The sequence below is a fragment of the Saccopteryx leptura genome, chromosome X (genome assembly GCF_036850995.1).
Source record: "Saccopteryx leptura isolate mSacLep1 chromosome X, mSacLep1_pri_phased_curated, whole genome shotgun sequence".
In the NCBI taxonomy this organism is placed as follows: domain Eukaryota; kingdom Metazoa; phylum Chordata; class Mammalia; order Chiroptera; family Emballonuridae; genus Saccopteryx; species Saccopteryx leptura.
The window spans coordinates 41,560,596-41,567,515 of record NC_089516.1 but is presented as its reverse complement, the minus strand read 5'-3'; the positions used below and the strand labels follow the sequence as shown (position 1 = coordinate 41,567,515).

The 6,920-nt window shown below is 37.3% G+C and overlaps 1 protein-coding gene across 1 annotated transcript in view; it reads left to right on the top strand.

Annotated features, from left to right (window-relative positions):
* The first annotated feature begins 1,087 nt into the window (after positions 1–1,087).
* The window catches only part of MAGED1 (MAGE family member D1), an 81,101-nt gene continuing 75,268 nt past the window's right edge, over positions 1,088–6,920 (top strand). Inside the window, exon 1 of the mRNA XM_066356807.1 lies at positions 1,088–1,146. The gene's annotated coding sequence lies outside the window, so the exon portion shown is untranslated. The remainder of the gene's footprint in view (positions 1,147–6,920) is intronic.

The following is a 6,920-nucleotide window of genomic DNA, read 5'->3' as shown; positions in this document are numbered from 1 at the left end:
CCCCACTGGTTGGAGGATCTCAAAATGCAGGACTGTGTCTTATTCTTCCTTATCTGGGCAATATCAGGAACAGAACTTTACACTGAGCAGTTGTTCAAAATTTGTTGGCTGAATGACAAGATATAAGTCAAAAACGTTGAAATAAACTATAAAAATATTAGAAAAAGTAAGGATTTTGCGTTGGCTCCTGTCATTGCTCTGACTACATTTTGGTCATTTATTCATTCAGCAAACATTTATAATCACCTATATTATCTTAGGTTCTTATGTGTTTAACTACCACCTTTACTCTTTACACTGAAGGCCACTAGTAAAATGCTTCTGGGTGTAACATAGTGTTTGAGACATGGTAAGTGTTCTGGTATACACCTGTGGATTGACTGTAAACCACAAAAGAAAAAAAACTGCGGCCCAGATTTTGAGCCCAGAATGGTTTCTTGGAGGAAGTGGCAATAGGTAATTCAATATTGAACTTTTAAGCAAAGTAAGGATTATTTTTACTACTGTATTGAAACATTTTATAAGTTGTCATTTTCTTTATTGGGGGAGTATATAAGTGTAAAAGAATGATTTCTAAAGAGTTCATTTTTATTTATTTGGAAATATAGTATAGCATGAAACTCTCTGGATACCATTCCAAGACAAAAATTATACAGGTTTAAGACAAAAAACAAACAAACCTTGAATCCAAAGTATGTTACTAGTAAAAAAAAAAAATAACCTTTTTTTTGTTGTTGTTGTTGTTTCAAACTAGTATCCCAGAAAATAGTAAACTGGTATGTTAAATATGTAACCCTAGACATCTAAGGGTAAGGGAAGTACTTAATACCCTGAATCAACAAGACAAAGTGACAAACTGGATACATAGGGTTTGTCAGAGATACTGCAGTTCCTGGGATGGTTAGAGCTAGGATTTGAAAAAAACAAAATTAACTGATTTCCAGCCAACTTACACATCTATCCAGGTTTTGATCTGATGAGAGGTTCAGTGGAATAAAGTACTGCAAGAGATTGCTAGAGAGGCACAGGAAGCTGCCTGAAGTGAAAGTGGGGAAGGGTGGTGGCAGTAGAAGCTAACTAAAGCTTCCGCCAAACAAAAGAAAAGAATACTTCCGGTCACAACGCGTCGCGGCTTTCTTCATCAAGGTGAGTGTTAAGAAGGGATGGTAATTCTCACAGGTGAATCCACAAACATGCTTGGGAAACTTCCCTCCTTGCTTCAGCATGGGATTAAACAAAGAATTCATTCCGAGTGTGAGGGATGCTTCTGAGGCTTGTGGTTCTGATTGCTTCACTATCTCTTCCTCAGAGATGGCAGGCTGTAAGCCCTTCCCCATTCTTACTCTTGTGGCTCTTTTATCCCTGATCATGTCATTCTTCACTTCTCGTCTTTGTCCCGGATCCTCTTCCTGATCATTCTGAGACTGGATCATTCCCTCTACCACAGATTTCTTTCCTATCTTTTACTCCTACCTCTCACTCCGCCCCCTCTAAGCCTCAGAACTTTTGCAAACGCCTTCCCCCACTGTGAACCTACATTCTTTCTTTTTTTTCCCTTTCCTTCTGACCCCAGTATTTTACTCCCTCTGAAGGCTTCTGATTTTTCCTGTACCTGTCTGCAGAAGCCACTTTACAAAATCAAGTGTGACTTCAATTTCAAGGTCAAGGCTATTTCATTTTTAAAATAAGAAACAAATTTTAGAGTCCTACGAGACAAAGAGACGTGTTCAAATTATTGTGTCCTTTTATTTATATTTTTACTGTCGACACAATTACACATTAGGTATTGCACTGGTTTCAGCCCTCTACTCATGAGTTTTTTTAGTTTTAAATTTTAGCATAGAACTGACTCCCTAAATTTTTATAGAATGGCAAGCATTTGCCTATACCTAGTGTCTGCCTTAGGAGGTGGAAGCTTTCCCTTCACCTTGAGAACCTCTCTTAGAGAGCAGAAATGGTTGATTAAAAATGTATTATTTCATGAGTTGGATTTACTATGAAAATATTTTTCTTGTCTCTGGTAGCAACATTGAACAGCAAGGTGGCAGATGTTTCAAACAATTTTTTTTTCCTAGGGGCTTTGAGAGTATTATATACTTTGATGCATTGTGAATTGTCTTTCTTTTTCATTTATTGCAGTGTGAAATGTATTTTGCTGTTTCATTTATCACATGTAATTGATCTTGTGAGAACATTAGTTAGTAATCAGAATTTTTATTTCAATTCTTTACCCAAAGAAGGGAAATGATCATTATATTTATGAGGTTCAGGGTTTTCAAGCTGTGAAAGGAAATTTAACCAAGGATCTCCTTGAACCAGCAGTTCATTCCCTTGTTCTCTTGTAATTAATGTGTTATGCTTGCCAAAATAAGAGGTGATTCTTTTTTCTAGACCATTTTTATTTATTTTAGAGTAAACAATGAAGCAGATATTTTATGACACCAAAACACTTAGGAACCTTATCAAAGGGTATTCTATTGATATATTCTCTATTCAAATCTCAATTACACAAAATTTAAATGTTATCACACTACCTGGATTTAATTTAATATTTTTTATTGAATGACTTTTATGCGCCAGACACTGTTCTAAGCATTGAAGATACAACAGTGGAAAATAACAAAAACTTTTCATAAATTTGGAAACGTGTTTTCATTTTCATTTGTCCAAGGTAGTTTCAATTTTCCGGTTTGATTTCGTCTTTGGTTCATTGATTGTTTAGTAGCATGTTCTTTAGTGTCCATGTAGTTGTGTTTCTTCCAATTTTCTTCCTGTAGTTGAATTCTAGTTTATGCTATTGTGGTTAAAAAAGAGTTCAGTCTTGAATTTATTGAGATTTGTTTTGTGGCCTAATGTATTATCTATTCTAGAGCATGTGCACTTGAAAATATATGTATTCTTCAGTTTTTGGATGAAATGTTTTATAAATGTTTATTAAGTTGATGTGGTCTAGTGTGATATTTAAGGCCATTTTCTTATTAAATTTTAATTTGAATAACCTATCCATTGATATGAATGAGGTATTAAAATCCCCTAATATTATTGTATTACTATGAATATCTTCTTTTATGCCCTTTAATACTACCTTTACATTTTTAGGTGCTTCTGTGTTGAGTGATAGATATTTATAAATGTTAGATCTTCTTCTTGAATTGACCCCCAAAACAAAGTCTTTTAAACTATAGCTGAGATAGACAATAAATGAATATATAGTAAGCATATAACGGTGTTGTGATAAGGAGAGGCTGCATTATTTTTAGATAGAATGGCCAGGAAAACAGGATATAGTTACGTCAGGGTTTGCATTTTGCCGGGGTCCAGCCCCGGGGGGGATCCAGGGGTCCCACAGGAGGAGACGGCGTCGGCGAAAATGGAGTGAGAGAGCCGAATTCTTTTCTTTCTCTTTATTCTCCGGTTAGCATTTACTGCCAGGCATCTCTACCAAATGCTAGTATAGCTCCCTTTTTATACACGCACACTGAGTTACAATCACATGGTGTTAATTATTACTTTTGTTTCACTATGTTTTCATGTTTCCGGATAACAGTTAATTTACATCTATGAGTCACAAACCAGGTAGCAAATCATTCAAAATACAAAATAACTTGAATAGCGATAACAACATCAGTAAAAGCTTTTAGAGTATTAGTTCTAAAAGGCTTGCCTCTAAAGAAATTAACATAACATCAAGAATAGCTTTCACCCAAAGATATGCAGAGTGCACTTGCAAGATAGCCCAGCATCAACACAAGACATTCCATGGATTTCCCTACATTTTTAAATCTCATGAGAACATCTCATTGAGAAAGCCTAGCAATTGCCTTTAGTCAAAAGACAATTCTCTTAGTAAAACATTCTTTTCTTGCTGACTACGCTCTCATCCTAGGCCACACAATGGGCCATCCTACTATACCTTACCTAAGATACTATTGTCTAATCAAATATTACTTATTTATTATATTTAAACACTAGTTAAGTTCTGACTCTATTCTTCTCAGAATATACCACTATTTGCAGATCAAAGAAGAAAGGAATGTTTCTCTACTTATCACATGAAAAGGCTAGGGAAGAAAAATGTTAAGTGAAGGCCTAAGGGTGCTCTGTGCACAGCCACTGCTTCCTACCCATTCACAAGTCACAAACTATTCTTTTTAACATGATTAAGAAGGAATTCTCCTACAAACTTAACCCTTTACGAGGGATATCATAGCCAGCCTCTTATGTCTATGAGCCCAGTTTAAGGGGCTTGCAGGCTTTTCTGTGGAACTCACATCCTCTGTCTCATTTCCAAAGAAATCACTACGAATCTGCAGGAAAAGCGCGGTACTATTATCCCTGTGCCACAAATAATAGCACACACCCAGAAAAGGGGGGATATAAGGCCAGATTAATTTAAAAAGTCAAAGGGGGGAGTATCGTTGTGTCTATCCTTTGTGGTGACTTTGTCACCCCACAGCCATTGGTCTTCACTGCAGTGACTTTGTCACCCCGCAGCCATTGGTCTTCTCTGCTGTGACTTTGTCAATCAGCAGTTTTTGGTCTTCTTCTGCTGTGACCTTGTCAGCCAGCAGTTGTGGGTCTTCTTCTGCTGTGACCTTGTCAGCCAGCAGTTGTTGATCGGCTCCCGACAGCATTTGTTAATCACTCTGGTTCTTACAAGCCCACACCCAGTCACTTTTCTGGATAACATTAATTCAACATTCTGTATACTCAATTAATATAATTAATTCATAAAAATTCCCCATATTCTCTTCTTCCTGGCTAGTTTTTTGCTAGCATTTAGGTGAATTGTCAATTACCAGCCCCTCCAGGAAGACATATCTCTATCTCCATCCTCAACCTCTCTTTGTGGTGCACTGTGTTCATAATATGTAGACCATAAATGTTGAGTGTGGTAAAAGGAAATGAATTCTGTGGTTCTAAATATAGTTGGCCACCTAAGGTTAAAAACCACCCTTTAAGGTCAGCATTGTCATTGTCGTTTTACTGATGATAAAAACAAGACTCAGAGATATAGTGACTTGCTAAATGGTGGTAAAATTCATGGAATTAAGGTCTGTAAGACATATTTCTGTCCTGATTTTGTTTTTCTCTCTTTCTTTCTCTGTTTATTAATGAAAAATAGAAAAATTTATGGAATATTTTATTATTTTATGACATAATCTGGATATAGAAATTTTAATTGTAAAGTTTACTTTCACAAGTCAGACTATGTCAGGTGCTTGAATTGTTTCCTAGTTGTAAATATTAAGAGCTGATAAGTGTAATGACCCTTTTTTACTTGAACATTTTCCAAGAAAATGTATAAACAAGTATAAGTTGAAAGAAGAATACAGTGGTAATTTTTTTGAGGAGCCTCCATACTGTTTTCTATAGTGGCTGTACCAGTTTACTTTCCCACCAGCTTTGCAGGAGGGTTCCTTATTCTGCACAACCTCTCCAATACTTGTTATTATTTGTCTTTTTTATTATTATTTTTAAGTGATATGTGGGGACGCAGAGAAGCAGACTCCCACATGCACCTGGACCGGACCACCCACAAGACACTTACCAGGTGATGCTCTGCCCATCTGGGGCTGCTGCTCTGTTGCTCAGCAATTGAACTATTTTAGTGCCTGAGGCTAGGCCATGGAGCCATCCCCAGCACCCGGGGCCAACTTACTTGAACTATTCAAGCCATGGCTGCAGGAGAGGAAGAGAGGGAGGGAGAGAGAGAGAGAGAGAGAGAGAGAGAGAGAGAGAGAGAGAGAGAGGAAGGGGGAAGGGTGGAAAAGCAAATTGTTGCTTCTCCTGTGTGCCCTGACAGGGAATTGAACTTGGGATTTCCACATCCAGGGCCAATGCTCTACCCTTGAGGCAGCTAGCCAAGGCTGTCATTTTGATAATAATTGCCATTTTAACAGGCATGAGGTGGCATCTCATTGAAGTTTTGATTTACATTTCCCTAATAGCTAATGATGTTGATCATCTTTTTTTTTTTTTTTTTTTTTTTTTTTTTGTATTTTTCTTAAGTTGGAAAGGGGAAGGCAGTCAGACAGATTCCCACATGTGCCCAACCGGGATCCACTAGGCATGCCTACCAGGGGGCGATGCTCTGCCCATCTGGGGCATCACTCTGCCGCAACCAGAGCCATTCTAGCGCCTGAGGCAGAGGCCACAGAGCCATCCTCAGCGCCCGGGCAAACTTTTACTCCAATAGAGCCTCGGCTGTGGGAGGGGAAGAGAGAGACAGAGAGGAAGGAGAGGGGGAGGAATGGAGGAGCAGATGGGCGCTTCTCCTGTGTGCCCTGGCCGGGAATCGAACCCGGGACTCTTTTTAAAATATCTGTTGGTCATTTGTATATATTCCTCAGAGAAGTATCTGTTCAGGTACTGTTTGTTTGGTGTCAGGTTGTAGGAGTTCTTTTGTACACTTGAAAACTATATAATCTTATCAACCAATATCACCCCAATGTAATAAAAAAGGCAAGAATATGATAAATACTTTTATACTCTGAATCTAGATTCAAAAGTTAACTTTTGCCATATTAGATCAGTTATTCATTCACTTGCTCACTTCATCCATCTATTTTTTTATTAAGGTGTCATTTATCTATTTTTTATCTATCTATTTTGCAGAATAATTTGAAGTTTTGCAAGCATTATTTGAGTAAGCTTAAACACATGTAGAATGGTGCACATATCATAAGTACACAGCTCAAAGCAGTTTCACAATGTAAACACACCTGCATAACCACCATGGAGATTAAAAACTAGAACATGATAAGTATCTGAAAGACTTTGAATGTATCCTCTCTCAGTCACAAGTAAACTTCAAATTGTTTGCTTCTATTATGTATAATAATTTTGCCTGGTTTTGGATTTTATAAAAATCCACTAGCATAGTTTGTATTTTTTTTTTGGTATGTTTGATTTTTTGC